The following is a 19,389-nucleotide window of genomic DNA, read 5'->3' as shown; positions in this document are numbered from 1 at the left end:
GTGCCAACCTGTGCTTAAGCCCCTGACCCCTCCCTCTGCCCGGTCCTTACCCCCACCTATGCAGGGCTCCACTGCAGTGGTCCGGAGGTGCCAGTCCAGTGCTGATCCTCAGCCATGGTGCTGGCACTGCCTGCTGATTGGCTTCTCCGCTGCTATCTCCCTCACTGACACCAGCACTGAGATAGAGAGCACTGACACCAGCCCCGAGATAGAGAGCACTAACACCACACCAGCACCAGGATAGAGAGCACTGACACCAGCACCGAGATAGAGAGCACTGACACCAGCACCGTGATAGAGAGCACTGACACCAGCACCGTGATAGAGAGCACTGACACCAGCACTGTGATAGAGAGCACTGACACCAGCACAGAGACAGAGAGCACTGACAGCACACTAGCACCGAGATAGAGAGCACTGACACCAGCACCGAGATAGAGAGCACTGACACCAGCACCGAGATAGAGAGCGCTGACACCAGCACCGTGCCACAGTCAGGGCAGAGCAGCCCTGTGCCAGTGTCCCAGTGTGCCAACCTGTGCTTAAGCCCCTGACCCCTCCCTCTGCCCGGTCCTTACCCCTACCTATACAGGGCTCCACTTCGGTGGTCCGGAGGTGCCAGTCCAGTGCTGATCATCAGCCATGGTGCTGGCACTGCCTGCTGATTGGCTTCTCCGCTGCTATCTCCCTCACTGACACCAGCACCACGATAGAGACTGAGCACTGACACCAGCACCGAGATAGAGAGCACTGACACCAGCACAGAGATAGAAAGCACTGACACCACACCAGCACTGTGATAGAGAGCACTGACACCAGTACCATGATAGAGAGCACTGACACCAGCACCGAGACAGAGAGCACTGACAGCACACTAGCTCCGTGATAGAGAGCACTGACACCAGCACCGAGATAGAGAGCACTGACACCAGCACCGTGATAGAGAGCACTGGCAGCACACCAGCACCGTGATAGAGAGCACTGACACCAGCACGGTGATAGAGAGCGCTGACACCAGCACCGTGATAGAGAGCACTGACACCAGCACCGTGATAGAGAGCACTGACACCAGCACCGTGATAGAGAGCACTGACACCAGCACCGTGATAGAGAGCACTGACACCAGCACCGAGATAGAGAGCACTGACAGCACTCCAGCACCGAGACAGAGAGCACTGACACCACACTATCACCGTGATAGAGAACACTGACACCAGCACCGACACCAGCAAATCGCTGCGGGACCCAAATATATGACACCGTTCAACCTCTTCAAACAGGAGGGTAGGGGCATATAGTGCAGTGTGCTTTTTTGTACAAGTGAGCCAAAGGTGGAAAAAAGGTCTGTGTGCTAGATTATATAAATCGTTTATAGAGTTATGCATATACATGGTCTACTGGTCACATGTGTTGAATTCCTCCGAGATCCATGCCTCATTCATTTTTATAAATGTGAGGTAGTCAACACTGTTGTGAGCTAGGCGAGTACGCTTATCGGTCACGATCCCCCCCTGCTGCGCTGAACGTCCTTTCGGGCAGGACACTGGATGAGGGGCAAGCCAACAGTTCCATTGCAAATTGTGCAAGCTCTGGCCAGAGGTCAAGCCTGCCCACCCAGTAGTCCAGGGGTTCATCACTTCTCAAAGCATCCACATCGGCCGTTAACCCAATGTAGTCGGACACCTGTCGGTTTTGGCATTCCCTGATGCTGGATCCGGATGAGACCTGTCGATGGGTCGGCTGAAAGAATGATCTCATATCAGAAGTCACCAACACATCTTCAAACTGCCCTTTTATTGCAGGCGCTGTTGGATTGGTATCCGCAACTCTTTCTCTGGGAGTGGGAATTCCTCTGCCAGCAAATGCAAAAGCAGAATGCAGCATTTTTCTAAACAAGGCCTGTAAATGCTACATTCTAACAGCCCTCTGTGATGGTGGTAACATTTCCGCCATTTTGTGTTTGTACCGGGGGCCTAAGTACGTTGCCACCCAGTACTGTTCCTTGACTTTTATGCTTTTTATACGGGGGTCCCTTTTAAAACACTGGAGCATGAAGGCCCCCATTTGCACTAAACTGGAAGCGGTGTGGTGGCCTGGCTCCTGCTCATCATCCAGGATAATGCCGTCCTCCTCGTTCTCCTCCCCCCATCCACGGACAACAACAGGGATCTTAGAAATGTTTAAAGCATGCTCTTCTTGCTCCTCCTCATCCGCCCTGGCACCATCCTCCTCTGACTCCTCTTCAGACTCCTGTGTTGACTTGTTTCAGATAGAGTAGCTAGCATTGTGACGTCCACATCTTCCTGCTCCTCTACGGCTTAATCAATGACACAACGCAATCCATGCTCCATAAAGAAGGCATAAGGTGAGATGTCACTGATGGGGCTATGGCTGCGACTGACCAGTTTGGTGATCTCATCAAATGGCGTCGCACATGAGCAGCCACTGGCGCGGTGAAAAAAAACCAAGCTCCCAGAACCTGTTCTGCTGCAGAGTTTGTACAGGTAGTCGTTAACTGCACGTTTCTCCTGGAGCAGCCTATCAAGCATATAGAAGGTTGAGTTCCATTGCGTCGAACAATGGCAAACCGGCAGATTATGTCACTGTTGAATGTCAGCAAGGCGAGCCATGGCCGTGTAAGATCTTCTGAAATGGGCCCGAGATTTTCCTTGCCTGCTGCAAGATGTCCTGGACCCCAGGGTATTTGACAACGAATCGCTGCATGACCAAGTTTAAGACGTGTGCCAAGCATGGCACGTGTGTAATTTTGCCATGTTTCAACGCGCTAAGCAGATTGGCACCGTTGTCACACACCACTTTACCAACTGTCAAATTGAGCAGTGTTAGCCACAGATCAGCCTGTGAACGCAAAGCTGAAAGGAGTGTAGGGCCAGTGTGGTTCTTGGCTTCCAGGCACAACAGACGCAGCACAGCATGGCAATGTCTCACCTGGCATGTCGAATAAGTTCTGGGGAGCTTGGGCGGCGAAGCGGAAGAGATGCTAGCAGCGGAAAAAGAGGAGTCAACCGAGGAGGACAGGGAGGATGGAGTAGGAGGAGGAGAAGAAAAGGCAGGCCTGCATGCAATCCGTGGCGGTAAAAACAAAACTACACGGGTGCCACGGGTTACATGCTTGACGGCCCTCAGAAGGTTCACCCAGTGGGCAGTAAAAGTTATATACCTTCCCTGCCCGTGTTTGCTAGACCCCGTGTCTGTGGTCAGATGTATCATGGCATCGACACTGTGTGCCAGAGATACATTCACTTGCTGCTGAACATGGCCATATAACTCTGGGATGCCCTTCTGTGAGAAATACTTCCTTCCTGGGACCTTCCATTGTGGTGTTCCAATGGCCACAAATTTTCAAAAGGCCTACGAGTCCACCAGTTTATATGGCAGTAGTTGGCGGGCTATCGGTTCTGACAAGCCAGCGGTCAACCGTTGGGCAAGAGGGTTATCCTGCGTCATCATTTTTTTTACGCTCGAACATTTGGCCGACAGAAGTATGCCTTTTCCCAGAAAAACGTGAGAACGGCATGATGGAAGGTGGAGTGGAGGACAATTTTGAGGAGAGAGGAGGAGAAGTAGAAGAGGCTGGACGGTGAGAGCCTGGAGTGTGGCTTTGTTGGTTCCATTGCTCCTACTGGGCTCGGTGAGGGCAGCTCATGTGCCTTCTTAAGGCGGTCATCCCTAGGTGAGCGTTGGGCTTACCGTGACTTATGCGTTGACTGCAAAGGCTGCACATGGCAACACTATTGTCAGCAGCGGACATGTTAAAAAAAGCCCACACTGCAGAGCCTTATGTCGGCGTCCTGGGAGCGCCAGATGTGACCGTACATGGTTGATGCCTCGCTTCTGATACATTAGCAGTCTGGTTTGTCCCTCGTGTGCAATGTAAGTTCCGCCTGCTTCTCCTCCCTATCTGCTGGTCCATATCTCCCTCTGAACTCCCCTCCTCTTCCTCTCTTGTGGGCACCCATGTGATATCCCTAGACACGTCATCATCGACATCACCTTTCTCACCACTATAATTAGAGATCTCGGAGTAGGCAGCAACAGCGGGGACCAACCTCCTTGGGCTGATCTGGGTACTGTCGTCAGACTGCTGAGTGGCAGTTGTTGCTACCTCCTCTTCCTGATCCAATGCCAAGAGTGGCTGTGCATCGAAAATGTCTTGTGATGGATCATAAAATAATTCCTGTGACTCAAGCGGAGGGTATATGGTGGTGGTGGTGTTGGTTTTAGTGTCTTTGGGGGTGCACACAGCAGAGAGTGAAGAGGGTGCAGACCGAGAGGATGAGGAGGGTGCAGAAGAGTAAGGCTGAGTGAGCCACTCAACCAAGTCTGGTGTGTCCTTTGACCTAATCGAATGCACCTTCTGCAATTTGCCACTTTGGCTCAAGCCTGTTGCTCCTGCCCTACCCCTACCAACCCTGCGAAAGGGCCTGCCTCTTCCTCTGCCTGTCATTTTTTAAATGACCCTGTGACAAAAGTCTCTAGAGAAGTGCAGTATATGTGGAAGAAGGTATATAGCACCTCGCTTCAATCCGTTATTTTGGGGGGCCACTGGTCTATCACTCGCAATTAGAAAAAAGTATTATAACTGGTTTGTCACTCTTTGTAGTATCGCTGCAGAATCGCTCAGCAGTCACAATGCTGCACAGTGGAAATTCACTATACTATGCTTTCTATATTTGAAAGTATTTTATACGTGTATTGCACCCCTATATACCACACACCAAATAGTACACCTATACCAGTCCTTAAAAGGAAGTTTTTGGACCTAATAGTAGCTAGCTAGTGAATTACAGACTGTCCCTGCTCCAAACAGCAAACTCTATCCCTACACTGAGAAAAGACAGCTGCAGAATCGGTCACTTCAGCACTGCAGTGCACTATAATATGCTTTCTATATTTGAAAGAAAGTATATTATAAGTGTATCACAAGCCTATATACTGTACACCTATACCAGTACTTAAAAGGACGTTTGTGGACCTAATAGTAGCTAGCTAGTAGCTAGTGAATTACAGACTGTCCCTGCTCCAAACACCAAACTGTCCCTACACTGAGAAAAGACAGCTGCAGAATCGTTTAGTACTGCAGTGCACTATAATATGCTTGGTTAGGTATACTCCCTACACTCTCTAGTAGTGATTTCAAGGCATGACAAGAAAAACATTTTTGTTCAAAGAAGGATCCTTAAGTGAACCAAGTTCCTCATGGATCTTCACTTACCTTATCCCCACCGCAGGATTCTGCTGCTAACCAGACAGACCTAATTTTCTGAGTCTGAGTCATAGACCTTCAGGGCCCGGGTTCCTTGAAAAGGGATTCCACTACCCTGTACCTTTAGAGCACCCTGCCAGAAAGGCTTTGGCATTTGATAAATAACCAAAGAACTGGGTCCCAGGGTCCAGCCCTCAAAGAGAGGCATTAAAGGCAAAACCTTGTTTCTTGTGTCACAAGGCCCGAGTACCATACACTTTGGCCTCAATGGCACTTTAAATGGGTCCGGTTGTTAACTTGCTCATCCAGCAAGGATTGTTCCAATGGAGCTCTTCATAACACATCTTTAAGTGTAACCAACACCTTAGACACTTGCGAAAAAACAGAGGTGCTCCATGTGTGGGAGGGGTTGTATAGAGAGGCAGCTTCCTGTTTATGGCGTGCCAGTGTCCATCATCTAAAGGTGGCCTATAACCTACATAAAATCCCGTCTGGGGGAATACTTGGACAAATTCTTAAAACCCTTAGTACAAAAAGGGAGATCATATCTGAGGGATAGCACACAACTTTTAAGAGAACTCCAAGATATAACAGACGCTGATAGATATCTAATGGTTACCATCGATGTAAACTCATTATACACAAGTATGGTGCAGCGCGATGGCCTAATGGGAGTTGAAAAGGCATTATATGAAAATACGGAGATGCGACAAGAACAAATAAAATACATTATTGAGGGATTGGAGTTGGCGATGAAATGTAACTATTTTTGGTATAATCAAGATTACTATGTCCAGACAAAGGGGGTGGCCATGGGGGCTAGGTATGCCCCTAGCGTGGCTAATCTTACAATGAACATGTGGGAGGAAGAATATATCTATGGTAGAGATATACCTCAGGTTAGGTTTTACCGAAGATATATAGACGATCTTATCTTATTATGGGACGGTACCCCGGCAGACCTTGAAATATTTTTGAACAACTTAGATAACAACATCTATGGACTCACCTTTACTGGAAAATATAGTGAACATAGTATTGACTATCTGGACCTTCAAATTTCTAAGAAAGATGGAATTTTTAGTACCAAAACCTTTTTTAAAACAACAGATAGAAATAGCTACATCCCGACTACAAGCTGCCACCATCCCAAGTGGAAAAACAACATTCCCAAGGGACAATTGTTAAGACTAAGGAGAAACTGTTACTCAACAGAAGACTATCACCTCCAAGCAGATATAATTCTACAGAGATTCCAAGAAAAAGGATATAGGCCGGAACCACTACTCCAATTAAAAAGGAATATTGGGGATCTAGAGAGGAAATCGTTACTGGAGAAACAGAAGAAGAAGGATAGGAAGATGGAAATGGCTTTCATAACAGGCTTCAATACCCAATACAGGGATTTAGAAAAAATCATTAAGAAATATTGGCCCATACTTCAAGAAGACAAAATATTATCAAAGGTCCTCCCAAAAAAACCCTGTTTTGTGTACAGAAAGGCCCCTACCCTACGCTCCTTTCTAGTGCATAATGCAATAGATCCACCAAGGCAAGTTAAAATCTTTAACGATATGAAGGGATTCTATAGGTGCCAACGATGTCTCCCATGTAAAGTCAGTAAAAAGCAGCCACGTAAAAAGGAAACGTTTAAAGCAAAAACAGATCACAAAGAGTACAAAATAAAAGAACTAATTACCTGCCGGAGCACACATGTAACTTACGTTATAGAGTGCCCGTGCAATCTGCAATATGTGGGTAGGACCACATGCCCCCTTTTTGTTAGGATTAGGGAACATATTAACAATATTAAAAAAGGTTTCCCGAATCACAACCTTTCCCGTCACTTTGATGAATTCCACCAAAGAGACCCATCTGGGCTAATTTTCTATGGGATAGATTGTGTTAAGGGGAATTGGAGGGGAGGGAATAAGACCACCCTCATCTCGCAGAATGAAACTGCATGGATATACAGGTTGGGGTCTCTTGTGCCACGGGGCCTCAACCTGGATATAGACTTGAACTGTTTTATAGCTAATCCTTAGTTTTTCTCCTTTTTCTTGATGGTTGCCTGTTGCTCCTTGACAAGGGAGCTGCATTTTGTACTAATTGACTGTTGATAGAGATTAACAGACCCTTTTGCGTTAAATTGAGGGATTGTGGTTTAGCATCTTTGTGCTAATGTGTTACTTATAATAGAAGTTCCTTTTATATATACTACTTTTGGTTTGGAGGTTGTACCGTCTCTAGTGATGTGAGAAGCATTTAGACAGGATTTCCTCTTACCGTTCTTTCCCTTATAGATCGGGCCAATTTGATAGTTTTTTGTATTCATTGACCTGGCAATGGTTTTTTCCTTTCTTTCCTTGTATATATGTGTGTTTGTATTTACAAACAGATTTGTATACTTTTTGAGTCTGAACAGTGTGAAACTGTGTATTATATCTTTTTTACCTTTTTTTCTTATCTTCTACTCCATCTTATGGGAGGTGGAGAGAGGAAGGAGCGAAAGTTTTATAAGATTATATTTTATATTTTACAATATAGTATCTGGATTGCAAAGGAAAAAGATAGAAGGTTCTCTTCGAGATTTGGGTATGATTTAGTGTAGCTAACCATCTTATTTTTAAAAATGATATAGTCTATGGAGGATGTTTTTTCAGACATCTATCTGGCTTTGGTCTTTGTAAAATGCATAACTTTTTTATGTAAAAGAGGTTAATATGGAAAATAAAAGTAGACTACTGGTATTTTTAAGTTCCCCATTGAATAGATCACCCGGCGGGTTATTTTCTTAAGCAATGGGTATTAGTAATTATTTGATATTAATTTAATATTTTTTATTCTTATTTTTACATTTAATTTTATATTTATAATTTATATTTTTTTATTAGCTGGCCATTCTCTTTGGAGTCCTGGATGTCCTTTCCCCGCATCCCAGTCTGTGACGGGGTGTTACAATTATGCTGGATGAATAAGAAGTTTATTTTCCTATTTTTTTGTCGTTTTTTTTAGTCCGCCCATGAATTATTTGATTGGGTGTTGGGTATGGGGTACGACCAATAAGGTGTCTATTAGTTTGTATACTTTCCTATTTAATATGCAATACGTAGTAGCGTGACACCGCCGCTGAAGACGTCAATGACGAAATGCGTTCGACGGAGTTACGCTTACTACGTCATTTCCGGGTCACCTACGGAGGTTGGAACGCAGTTGGAGCGCACGCTGCGGATCCTCCGAACGGTACCCGTGGTTAACTCGGAATTCGCACCACAAGGGCTCTATCCCTAGGGGACTTACAAATATTAGTTTTTTTACTAAACAGGATCAATCCCGGGACATTACCTTGGAGCGAGTGTGATATTTGAGACTGCCTTTTTGTGTTACCTGGGACAGAGAGTCACTAACGTGTTTTCCAGAGTTTTGATTTTATTTTTATTTTATTTTCTATCTTGTTTTTTCTGGACTGCTACTGGAGAATTGGATTAATAATCTATGTAGTAGATCTTGTGGTGGACTGTGTTTCCACACTTTTTATTATATATATATTTTTTTATTTTTGTGGAAATTAATGGTTTGATACGGATTACACTATGGAGACTATTATTTCTTTCCTATGAGGATATAATTGGAATTCCCTTCTGGATACGGATGATCACAAAATACATGGTCTAAGGAGCTGGATATCGTCAGATTTGTTTCAAAGGCGAATTACCCCTGCAGGGGTGTATTCTTCTGGTGAGTGGGGAACCTGTGGGGGAGCACAGAAGTCACTTTGGAGATTGCACAAGAAGCACTAAAGTCACTTTATGAACATTTCATATTGGATGTGCACCACTGAAGATTCTTTGGAAAATTGGACACTATATTTTCACTTTTATTATTATTATTTTTACTTTTATTTTTGTATTTTTTAGTAATTCTTTTTTCTAGGGTCTATATTATATATTATATATTTTTATTTTTATTTATATATATATGTACTTGTTGTTTTTTTCACAGGTGACTCTGTAGTATATATACAGTGTTTAGGCTTTGTGATTTTGGGCACGAGCTGTGTTATCAATATTTTGTTTTCTCACCTGCACTTTTTTGATGCACTTTTATATATATAGATTCCATTAATAGTTGTTGTATTTTCAGATTCATTTTCACATATATTAACTGAGGTGTATTTTCACAAATATTATCTTATAGTATGATGGTATCATTACACGGTTAGCACTGATGCGATTTTAAGGTATAGTCGCACTAAGCAATAATAATTTTTTATTTTAGTTTTTTATCCTATAAGATATATGTAAGGTTTCTTTGGGATTATATTGAGTTTTCAAATTAAGGTCATTAATAATTACACTCACCATGGCTATGTCTGAGTCGCATTAGGTAATCTGTGTGACTGTATATGATTTTGGCAGAAGCTGTTTCTGTGTTCTTTTCTTTCTTTTGGTTTGGACTGAAATAAGTGGGTTCTAAGGGAATTATCGCCTTCCGAAAGGAGTAATTATTTCTATTTCATTTGGTTATAATTGAAGACTTTTAAGTGTGAAATAGGCCAGTTTCACTGGAATTGCTGGCTTTTTTCTGATTGTTTCTTTTAGACATACATCTTTCCCAGTATTGAGAACTATCTTCTGTTTGTGCTAAAGAGGTAGCGCCAATTACCCCGGTTGTTAAATTGTTCTATAACCTACATAGTTATTACTATGCTGCTTTGTGTCCCGTGATGTACGATAAAGAAAAGAGTCCATTTTGCCTGCCTTACATTGAGCCTCTTTGCGGATTTAAAAAAATTAAAGATTTTTGTGGTCAGTCAGGACAGTTACGGGATGTGTGGTCCCCTCCAGAAGGTGTCTCCATTCAGTGAAGGCTTCCTTTATTGCTAAAAGTTCCTTGTTACCGATATCATAGTTCTATTCTGCAGTTATCATTTGGGGGAAATAAAATACACATGGGTGTAATACAATTTTTTTCACCAATTCTCTGAGTAAGAACTGCTCCAATGGCTGTATAGGAGGTATTACTTCTACTATAAAGGGAAGTTCTGGGTTAGAATGTATCAGTATGGGTGCAGTGGTGAATAAGGTTTTCAGATGTGAGAAAGCCATTTCTGCCTCTGTGGGCCACTGGAAGCATGCCTCCTTCCTTGTCACATGAGTAGGGGGGGGGCACAATTTTTGAAAATGTTTTAATAAATCTCTGGTAAAAGTTTGTGAACCCCAAGAACCGTTGCACATTCTATATCATAATGACAACAGGAACTACCCAAATGACCCTGATCAAAAGTTTACATACCCCAGTTCTTGATGCCATGTATTGCCCCCTTTACCATCAATGACAGCTTGAAGTCTTTTGTGGTATTTGTGGATGAGGCTCTTTATCTACTCAGATGGGAAAGCTGCCCATTGTCAGGGCTGTGCTCAGCCCTATCTTCTCTGAGCTGGCCCCTCAGCTGTCGGCTAATTGCCAGATCCCATCTCTCTCCACATTTACCCAGCTGTTGTTGTTCCTGCTCTCCAGTCCTGCCTACTTAAGCCATTCAGTCCAGAGGAGCTCTGCCTTCACCTTGGTCACATCACAAGAAACTATCTTCTGCGTTCCTGTTTAAAGAATGGCTTTGCTGACATCCCTTCTGGCTACAGATCCTGCTTGCTGTTCCACTACTTTGATCCCTGACTCCTGGCTTGGCTGTCTATCCATTCCAGTTACTGAACTTTGGCTATGTTTTGACTACGTTTGTTTATTCTATTTTTATTATTAAACAAGTGTGATTTAACTGTAATTCTGTATCGGTCTGATTTCATTTTTTGACACCCATTCCTCTTGGTAAAAAGCCTCCTGTAAATTCTTGGGCTGTCCTGCATGAACGGCATGTTTGAGATCTCCCTAGAGTGGCTCAATGATATTGAGGTCAGGAGACTGAGCTAGCCACTCAAGAACCTTCAATTTATTCTGCTGTAGCCAAAGACGGGTCGAATTGGCCTTGTGTTTTGGATCATTGTCATGTTGGAATGTCCAAGCACATCCCATGCGCAGCTTCCTGGCTGATGAATGAAAATGTTCCTCCAGTATTTTTTGATAACATGCTGCATTCATCTTGCCATCAATGTTGACCAATTCCTGTGCCTTTGCAGCTCACACATCCACAAAACATCAGCGATCCACCTCTGTATTTCACAGTCGGAATGGTGTATCTTTCATCATAGGCCTTGTTGACTCCTCTCCAAATGTAGTTTTTATGGTTGTGGCCAAAAAAGCTAAGTTTTTGTCTCATCACTCCTAATGACTTTGTGCTAGAAGGTTTGAGGCTTGTCGTTGTGCTGTTTGGCATATTGTAAGTGGGATACCTTGTGGAATTTGCGTAGTAATGGCTTTCTTCTGGTGACTCGACCATGCAGCCATCTTTCTTTAAGTGCCTCTTTATTGTGCATCTAGAAACAGCCACACCACATGTTTTCAAAGAGTCCTGTATTTCTCCTGAAGTTATTTGTGGGTTTTTCTTTGCATCCTGAACAATTTTCCTGGTAGTTGTGGCGGAAATTTTAGTTGGTCTACCTGACTGTGGTTTGGTTTCAACAGAACCCCTCATTTTCCACTTCTTGATTTGAGTTTGATGATTGGCATTCTCAGTTTCTTGGATTACTTTTTATATCCCTTTCCTGTTTTTTGCAGTTCAACTACCTTTCCCGCAGATCCTTTGACAATTCTTTTTGCTTTCCCCATGCCTCAGAATCCAGAAATGTCAGTGCAGCACTGGATGAAAGGGTCTGTCAGGAGTCCAGAAATTCATTGACCTTTTATACACACACTAATTACAAGCAAAAAGATCACAAGTGAGGATGGTTACCTTTAATAGCCATTCAAACCCCTTTGTGTCAATTAACTGCATGTTATCAGGCCAAAATCACCAGGATGATCAGGGTCATTTGGGTAGTTTCTGTTGTGATTATGATATAAAAATAGTAAACACAGTTGATCGATAATAAATGGTTTCTGCCAAACACTAACCATAAGTGAAAGGAAAGTTTTTGTGTTATTCATATTTTCTGAAAAACGGCAAAGAAATCCTAAATTCTGCCAGGGTATGTAAACCTATGAGCACAACTGTATATCATCCAGATAAGCCACCTCAAATTGGTCTAACAAGTCTCTGAAAACATAATTTATGAAATGTTGAAAGATAGCTGGTGTATTACAGAGTCCAAAGGACATTACTAGGGATTCATAATGCCCATATCTTGTCTGAAAGGCTGTCTTCCATTCATCTCCAGGTTGAATGCAAACAAGATTATATGCCCCCCGCAGATCAAGCTTGGTAAAGTCCTTTGCTGTTCTTAGCCCCTGTACACACGGTCGGAGATTCTGCCATCGGATTTTGTCCGTCAGATTTAGTCTGACGGAATGTGTCCGAAACTATTGCATACATACGGTCGGACTAAGTTGTCGAAAAAATCCAATCTTTCAGAACGTGATGACGTAATTTCGTTACGATGGGACTAGATTCAGGCTAGTAGCCAATAGCTTTGATGTAGGAATTTGATCTGAGCATGCGTGGCACTTGGTCTGATCAAAATTCTCTACACATGATCGGATTACGTCCGACCGGCCCAGTTGGTCGGGAAATATTTCCAACATGTTGGAAAATTGGGTCGGACGGAGATTCGGACGGAATCAGTCCGATGCATACCACACACAGTCGGATTATCTGACGACACGGTCCGATAACATGCATTCCGACGGATTCTCCGACCGTGTGTACGCGGCTTAAGTCTTTCGAATAGTTCTGGACTTAAGGGAAGTTGGTAACGATTCTTGGCTGTCATTTTATTTAATTCTCTGTATTCGATGCAAGGGCACAGGGTTCCATCTTTCTTTTCAACAAAGAATAGCGGGGCTTCAGCAGGAGAGGTTGAGGGATGGATAAACCCTTTAGCCTGATTCTCTTGTAGAAATTCCCTTAACACCTTCAGTTATGGTTCAGAAAGATTGTAGAGGCGACCAAAAGGAATTGGGGCTCCTGGTACAAGCTCTAATGGGTAATCATATACTCGGTGGGGTGGTAATTGGTTGGCATTTTTTTATCACAAATGTCTTTAAAGTCATGGTCCTGAGAGGGCAATTTCATTCCGATAATAGTAGGTGAGATTCTTTTTTGACAATGTAACTCACTATGTTCAGAGAGAAAGGCAAGGTTTCTGGCCTTACATCTACAGAAATAGTTATAAAAATATATAATGAGGGACCCAGGCGCTACCTGTAATAGATGTATGAAGACGTCCATGACGAAATGCGTACGACGTAGCCATGCACACCACGTCACTTCCGGTCTGGCGAGCTGAGTGGAACGCAGCTTGGAGCGCACGCTGTCTCTCCGCTCGTTCCCCTGCTCGGTTTTGGCATACAGACCGCGGATGATTACTATTGTTCCCCTATAGTGCTAACGGAGGGTGGCCTTTTCTATGGTGTTTGCACTGGAGGTTCTATGGTGACCCCTGTGGATGGGCAAACTCTAATGACGACCCCCGTTGTTTGCACTTGACTACCCCTTGGGAATTCGTGTGGCCCCTGGCCCTGACTATACATTTTTTACATTTCTTATTTTTTTATTTCATTTTTATTTTTATTCTTATTTTTATTTTTTAATTAGTTCTTGTACTGCATCTCTAATTCTATTCTGATACTGAATATATATAATTTTTTGTGATACGTATTTTTTGCGATCTGTGGTTTTGTTTTCACGGTAATTGCAAGACTTGAAAGTTGTTTTTATATAATTTTTTATATATATCTTTAACCGGATCCCGGTCTACAATAAATAAAGCTAATTATTGAATATACGTTTTTTTTTTTTTTTAACCATTGAAGTTTATTGAGATTTTCATAATACAGAAATAGCAGAAAGAGAAAAAAAAAAGAGCAGGTAACAAGGTAAGGTGAGAAAAAAAATAAAAAAAATAAATAAAAAAAAGACAAAAGCAAGTTATAACAACAGAAACAGTTACATTAGCACACACCGTTGCATAGATTGAATCTTATCAGGTATAAGAATACAGACTCAGTTCGGGCACTGAGACAGTCAAAGAAAAACAAGAACAAGTTATCAACAAGGATTAAAACCTCCGATATTTAGCACTCCAGATACTCCAGGTTATATCAAATTCTGAACATTTTAGAGCATTTATAGCTAATGCACGCTCTAGGGTGTAATGTCGTTGAACTACTCTGGTCAAGTCCGTAATGCTTATAGTCAAGGCAGTTTTCCAGTGTTCTAAGACTAAGGATCTCGCTGCTGGGAGAATATTAGAGACTACCATCCTCATGTTGTAAGGAAACTCCTCAATACCTAAATGGAGGATCTCTAAAGCTGAGTTAGGAGTAGTAGTGATATTAGTAAGGGAAGTTATGAGTTGGAATACTTGGTTCCAAAAGCTCACTAGATTGGGGCATTACCAGAATATATGGAGTAGGTGTACTGGCTGCCCGCAGTTTCTCCAGCATAGTTTTGAAGTATGCGTAAAGATTTTTGTCAATCTACAAGGGGTGTATTGCCATCTATTAAGAATTCTAATGGTCATAGCCCAGTAATTGATAGAGCGTGAGGCTTTTTGGATCTCACGGAAGGCTGTCGTCCATTGATCATCTGAGAATGTATTTCCTAAGTCAACTTCCCAAGCATTGATCTGTTTAGTCCTCGTGAAGGACTTCTTGTCCTGCAAAAGAGAGTAAAAGATCGATATGCCTTTGTTTGTTGAGGACTCTCGGGTAAGGAAGTGCCACGCAGTGGGTGGTATTGTAATTGTAGGGAGAGGGTTATGTTTCAGAAAATGTGCAATTCGGAGACACGAGAAAAGATGGTGATTAGGGAGACCAAATTTATCCATTATCTGAGTATAAGTGAGAGCTTTGTCATTAGGGCACAAGTGTTGGATGGTATGGATACCATACCTAGGGAACTGTTTTAAAGACAGCATCGGGATTCTGGCTTCAAGTAGGCTCAGGGGAAATTGGTAATCTATAGTATGGAGAATGTTGTGACTCTGGTTTAGGAAGAACCTCCATGCTTGCAGGGAGGTTTGGATGGTGGGAGAGAAGGTGCGCATATCCCATGGTTTCCATATGTCTCCCATAAGTAGTGCTACAAGGTCAGGAAACGGAGCCATGGCCTGTTCCAGCTCAACCCATAATGGTTTGTTTGAGGTTCGAAACCACTGTCTGAGTTGGTCTAGTCTTGTGGACCACAGATAATCGTAGATATTTATTAACCCTGCTCCTCCAGCACGTCTGTGGGGAATTAGGTTACGGAGGGAGCATCGTGCTTTCTTATCTTTCCACAAGAATCTCCACAAAAGAGTGGAGATATCTCTAAGAAAGTGATTCGGAACGTGGATCGGTATGGTCCGAAACATGTATAGTATATGAGGAAGTACCAACATCTTACACGCAGCTAATTTGCCCATCCAAGCAAGTTCTGTTTTAGCAATATGTTGAAGGGTCTCTTTAACTTTAACTAGTAGGGTCCCAAAGTTTGAGGTGGCCATTTTGTTTATGGAGTTGGTTATTGTGATACCCAGGTATGGTATACCATCCTCCCTCCACTTGTATGGAAGGTCACGTTGAAGTTGGTCTCTTGTACGTCTGTCCACTCCCAAGTCCAGAATCAATGATTTTGCAAAATTGACCTTATAATATGAGATCTCCCCAAAAGTTTGCAGAATGTCATGAATTAATAGTAGGCACTGGGACGGATTCATCAACATCAGAATGACGTCATCCGCAAATAAATTAATAATATGGTTGCGAGAACCTATTTTGAAGCCAGAGATGTCAGCTCTCGATCTAATGGCCTCCGTCAGGGGTTCTATCATAAGATTGAAGATAGTAGGGGATAGTGGACACCCCTGGCGGGTGCCATTCGAAATGTAGAAGGGATTGGACAGCATACCGGCAGTCAAGACTTGGGCAGATGGACAAGAGTACAAAGCCAACACTGCATTGGATATAAGGCCATCAAAACCAAACCTACAGAGCACCTCTTTCATATAACACCATTCCACCCTATCAAACGCCTTCTCTGCGTCAATGGAGAGCAGCAGAGAAGGCGTTTTAGACACTGCAGCATAATGAACAATATTAACAATACGTCTCGTCGCATCAGAAGTCTGTCTCCCCTGTATGAAACCCATCTGATCGCTTTGAATTAAAGATGGTATGTATTCCTCTAGGCGTTTGCCTAACAGCTTGGCGTAAATCTTTATATCTGTATTAAGTAAAGAAATAGGTCTAAAGTTACTCGGGGGGGTAGGGTCTTTCCCTGGTTTGGGGATGGTGGTTACATAGGCTTTCAACATCTCTTGTGGAAATGATGCATTGTCTGCTGCTTGTGTGAAGACTTTTTGTAGGTATGGGGCAAGAACTTTGGGAAATGTTTTAAAGTATTCATTGGAGAACCCATCAGGTCCAGGGGATTTACCATTTGGAAGCGTGGCAATAATAGATTCTATTTCAGGGGTAGTAAATGGGGAATTTAGAGAAGAAAGCTGTACTTCTGAGAGCATCTTGAGATTCAAATCTTTTAGGAAGTGTTGTATTTTGGATACGGTGGGCTGTATGGTATGAGGGTCAGTATTAAGGTTGTATAATTCGCTATAGTATTATGCAAATTGGTTTGCAATGTCTTGAGGGTTAAGAATTTTGTGTTTGGATATGGGGTGTATTAAGTGCGAAATTCTGTTTCTGGTGCGTAGTGTCTTAATCCTGTTAGCAAGGTATTTACCTGCTCTATTTGCGTTGGCGTAAGAGGACAGCTGTAGGCGACAGAAGTATATATCATACTTTTGGGTGAGATGCTCCCTTAACTTCTCTCTAAGTGCAGAAAGCTGTTCGGATAACAGAATGTCAGCTGTAATAGAGTCAAGGTCGCTGTGTATCGCTTTTTTGCTCTAGCTCCCAGCTGAATTAGGATACCTCTTAAAAAGGCCTTGTGAGCATTCCAAAGTGTAAATGGGTTTTCTACAGAATGCTCATTGTCATGGAAATAGTCCAGTAAATGTTGAGCGATCAATTTTTGAGTGTTAGGGTCTTGTAATAATCTAACATTGCTGCGCCAGATAGGTGGGGAGAGGGAGACACCCTTCTCCTGTATGGACAATGAGATAGCAGCATGGTCTGACCACGTAATGTCATAAATGCATGCGGAGGAGACATCCTGCAGAGTCCACTTATCAGTCAAAAACATGTCGATTCTCGAGTAAGAACCATGTCTGTGAGAAAAAAAGGTATATGTTCGCTCGTTACCATGTGTACTTCTCCACACGTCGTACAAGTCAGCAGCATGGAGAATTTTGTTCATATATGCCTGGCCAGGCCGACTGGTGGTGGAGGTGTCTAATTTGGGATCAACAATCAGGTTGAAATCCCCACCCACAATAAGACTCCCATATTGGGTGGATTTCACTTTGCGGAGCAGTCTGCTGAGGAATCTGACCTGGTGGTTGTTAGGGGCATATACCGACACAATGGTGTAGGGCTTAGAGTTGATGTCCCCTTGAAGAATAATGTAACGACCATTTTCAGCAATCCAGGAGTTTCGGTGTTTGAAAGGGACGGTATTACGAATTGCCAGGAGAACACCACCCTTTTTCTTATGTGGAGTGGTTGCCAGAAAGATATGCGGATAATTCCTGTGCGTGCAGTTGGGGTGGTTGTTTAGTTGGAAATGGGTTTCTTGCACACACAAAATATCGGCCTTCAGCTTTTGGGCTTCTGACCACAGAGAGTGTCTTTTAGCAGGGTGGTTGAGACCCCTGGCGTTAATGGACACACAGGTGATAGTCATTTAACAAGAATAGGGTGTAATGTGAGGGACTATACTCACTGTGTCCTCTGAATGGTGTTGGGAGCGACTCATCTCCATTGGATTGGTTCGTAGTGTACTGCCATAGTTGTCTTGGATACGTTGAAATAGGAGGTACTTGATGAGGGTATGCAGAAGCGGTGCTAAGTGGATAAGAACTGGAAATGTAATAATAAACAAGAACAAATAAAACATTAAGAAAAGAATATTGATATCGATTCATGCGCAGACGTAGCTGCATAGGTAATATATTCCAGGGGAAAAAACAAGGGATGCAAGGTAATGTAGAGCCCTTGTGTCCAAGGAGAGAACTGGAAAGACTATGATGTGATTCACGTAGTTCCATCGGTGACTTTTTTAGGTGCCCGTTTGCGGGAGACCACCTGCCACTCATCAGGAGAAGAGCCAAGTTGCGAGACCTGCGGCTCGAGTAGGCCTTGCTGAGGTATTATGCCCCATTTTCGCAACAGTGTGATCCCTTCAGCCAGGGTAGAAATTATATGAGTGGCCCCTTCATGAGATATGGACAATTTCGCCGGGTAACGCCACTTATGTGGAATATTATGATTTCTTAAAGCCTTTGTGACAGTGGCTAAGTTGCGGCGCTGTTGAAGGGTATGCCGTGACAGATCAGGAAGGAGAATTAGCTCTGCATATTGCGGATGTTTGTTCTAATTTTTGCGGGACGCAGCCAAGATTTGGTCTTTGACATGGTAGTAGTGCATTTTAAGCAATACATCCCTAGGAGAACTATCAGGGAGGAATGCCGGCTTGGGGATCCTATGGATCCTATCAATAGTTAAGTCCTGAGTAGATAGTGTAGGTATAATGGTGGAGAATAGTGTGTGCACATACTGCAGCAATTGGGTCGAGGGTATGGCCTCTGTGATGCCTCTAATTTTTATGTTGGACCTCCTGGACCTGTCCTCGAGGTCAGCCACTTTGTTTCTCAACCAGGAGATTTCTTCAGTATGCGACTTATGGGCCTCCACCAAAGTATTGAAGGAGGTAGTGTATTCTCCCAGTTTGCCTTCCCCCTGATCTACTCTGTTTCCCAGAGCTAAAACTTCTTTGCGACAGTAAGTGAGTTCAGCAGTGATATCTGCCTGTATAGAGGCCTTGAGGGATAACAGCATCTCCTTTAAGACTGTATCAGATACCGGTCGGTCTGAGGTGGGATACGCTGCAATGGGGTCCGGGTTATGTACTTGAGGAATGAGGCCTACAGCAGAGGGCCCTCTTACCTCCATGTCGCGGTTGTCTGGTGAGGAGATCCTCGGTTTTTGTTTTACTGGGCTCCTTGTGGATG

The 19,389-nt window shown here is 43.3% G+C and overlaps 1 protein-coding gene across 1 annotated transcript in view; it reads left to right on the top strand.

The window, feature by feature from the left end:
- Positions 1-19,389, top strand: part of LOC143996618 (glucosylceramide transporter ABCA12-like) — a 215,284-nt gene that overhangs the window by 122,229 nt on the left and 73,666 nt on the right. The window lies entirely within an intron of this gene.

This window comes from Lithobates pipiens, unplaced genomic scaffold, assembly GCF_037356315.1.
Source record: "Lithobates pipiens isolate NorthernLeopardFrog02 unplaced genomic scaffold, aLitPip1_a1.2 Scaffold_19, whole genome shotgun sequence".
Taxonomy (NCBI): Eukaryota; Metazoa; Chordata; class Amphibia; order Anura; family Ranidae; genus Lithobates; species Lithobates pipiens.
This window is presented reverse-complemented; position numbering and strand designations above follow the sequence as displayed.